Source organism: Eulemur rufifrons, unplaced genomic scaffold (assembly GCF_041146395.1).
Source record: "Eulemur rufifrons isolate Redbay unplaced genomic scaffold, OSU_ERuf_1 scaffold_33, whole genome shotgun sequence".
Lineage (NCBI taxonomy): Eukaryota > Metazoa > Chordata > Mammalia > Primates > Lemuridae > Eulemur > Eulemur rufifrons.
The window spans coordinates 3,625,001-3,627,819 of NW_027182816.1; positions in this window are offsets into that span (position 1 = coordinate 3,625,001).

Here is a 2,819-nt window from a genome sequence, read left to right on the forward strand (position 1 = left end):
CCGTTCAACCGAGGCACGTCGCCGGGGGGGGTGGGGGGCGCCATCCAGGGCCTTGGCGGCCAGGGCGACGCCCCCTCCCCGCAGCGAGGTCAGGTTCGGGCAGCGCAGTCGGGCGAACGCTCGTCGCGGGGCGGTCGGCAGCCGTGAGGAAGAGAGAAGGAACACCCTTTCGAACAGGGATGAGACCCCGCGAGGGCGAGGCACGAGAGCCCGTGGGAGGCGAGACCTGCGCCGCGACCGGGCCACTGGGGAAACAACGCCACGGGATCCCACCGCCCCAAACCCGAGAGCGGTCCCGCAACGCGCCCGTGACGCCAGCCGGCCAAAGCCTTCGGCACCCCTCCCAACGGGGCCACGGCCTCACCACCGGGGCGTCCCAGAGCGACACCGGCCTTCGGCCCTCGGCCCGCACGCCACCGCGCCTAATCCCATTCTCGTCCGTTTCCCAATCCTGTCTCGCTCCGGGGAGCACCGCGCACCGGTGGAACGACCCCCTCGTTGGCCGGGCGGTCCCCCAAGCCGCAATCCACAGGCGCCAGCACGGGAGCGCCCATCCATCCGCGGCCTGGCACGGGACCGGGTGGAGGGCCGCACGCTCACAGGGGCTGGGGAGGGGGCGCGAGACGGGCCGCACCACCACCCCCTTACCCCAGCGCACACCGGGGCGACCCGCGGCCGGGGCACGCAGCGCACACACGCGGGCGCCCTTCACAGCTGGAACGCCGGCCCGGCCCGGCGTGACCCTCCCCCAGAGTTCAGAGGGGGAGGCGCGGACCACGTTAGGCGAAGAGTGGCACTCGGCCCCCACCGCGGGGGCCGGCGGACCGCTCCACCCCCACGGCAGGGGAGGAGGGAACTCTGCCCACGCACAACTGGCAGCCGCAGGGGCGGCGCCTGACGACGCGCAGAGAGGCGGCGGGCTGGGGGATCCGACAAACCCCAGAAGAGGACACGCCTCCATGATCGCTAGAGAAGACGCTTTCTCGCCGAAGGTGGATCGCCCCCGACCCCCGGTCGCCCCCGTAAGGGCCCTGGGCGGAGGCGTTCAGGCACGCCCCGGGGAGGTGTGGGGGGGTCTGCGGCATGGGGCAAAACACGCACGGTTGGCGACTCCTGAGCGTTCGCGGTCGGGGCCCCTGGTCCAAAAGCCACCTCACTTCGAGGGGGACACTCCCCCGTCGGTATGGGAGAGGGGTCACCGAGGCAGACCAGGCCGGTGGCAGAGGCCCCCCACGGGGCCGGCCGGCACCACGTCGCCGGCCCGGCCCCACCACGATCGCCCACACGACCGTGCAACCACCCCACCTCGGGCAGGGTGGGAAGAGCACAAGCCGTGCGCTCGCCTTTCGAAGTCCGCCACGCACACATCGTGGGGACGCCGAGACAACGCCCCCCGCCCGCCCACGCAGCGCAGGAGGATGCCTCTAGGCTTGCCCGCCTCGACCCCCCCCAACCCCAAGCACGCTGCTCGAGGGTGTACCCAACGCAGCAGACGCTGCAGCGGCGACCAGAGGGGGACGCCGGGAACGAGGACGACAACCACCGCTCGGTTTCGGGCACCTTGGAGAACAACCCGGTGCGCTCCGGGGGCACCACAAAAGGGCCACGCAGACCCAGCAGCCGCGCGCCAAACGGGGCGCGCGACCGGGCGGGCGGCACGGCCCCGCACCCGTCCGTCACGGGCAGGGGGGACCCCGGCCAGGCAACAGCCACACAGGGCGAGCGAGGGCTGCCCGCTGCGTCAAGAGGACTCACGACCCCCCGCCAACGCCACGAGGCCGAGGGCGGGGCGACCGCGGTCGGGCCGGATAGTCTCGCACCCGCGCCTCCCACGCACCGCCCACAGGCGGGGAAGGAGAGGTGAGGTGCCCGCGGGCAGAACGAGAAGAGCGGCCACCATTCACCACGAATGGACCGTCCCTCGCCTGGCACGCGGCTCAAGGCCCGGGAGAGCGCGACGTCACCACATCGATCAGGCCCCGAGGACGGGGAGGGTTGGGGGAGGTCAGTCAGGCCGGCGAGGACAGCGATCCGAGGAGCCCGCTTCAGCCTCGCCAGCCCCGCCTCCCAAGCACAACCCAAAGACGAGGACCGCCTGACACGCAACGGCACAGAGCCAGCGGGGTAAGGGGGAAGGTTGCCGCAAACCTCCCCCCCCCCGGGTGCCGTCTCTCGAGGGGACAAGAGACCAACGCGAGAGGCGGGCACCACCGTCGGGACACTCCGACGCCCTAGAGCCGGCGCGCGGGCCCAGGCGGTCAGCTCAAAGGGAACAGGGCAGGGCGCTGGATCCCCACGAACCCAGAACCCTGTCCGCGTGCGGAGGCCCAACCCCTCCAGCGACAGTCGCCGAAGGACAGCGTGTCAGTACTAACCTGCAGGCGGAAGATGACGATATGAGGTGATCAAAAACACCGCGCAGGAAGACGGGGACCGAGCCACTTGAACACGCCTGCCCCCACGACACTCGACACGGCCACCTGTCCCCAGCACGTCCCCAGCGCCAGCAGACAAGGGGCACTCAGGGACATCTGGTCGGCCCCCGTGGCGTAGAGGGCCAGGGAGGCCCTCACCGTCCACGCGCGCCACCCAGGGCCCAGCACGGGGACTTGTGGAGGAGAAAACATCGGGACGGGACCGCCACGGCCCACGAGCGGCCGCGGGCCGACAGGGGTCGCCCTCGCCGGCCACCCAGGGCCACCCAGGGCCCGGTCCCCGGCCCCAGCACGGGGACTTGTGGAGGAGAAAACATCGGGACGGGACCGCCGCGGCCCACGAGCGCCCGCGGGCCGACAGGGGTCGCCCTCGCCGGCCACCCG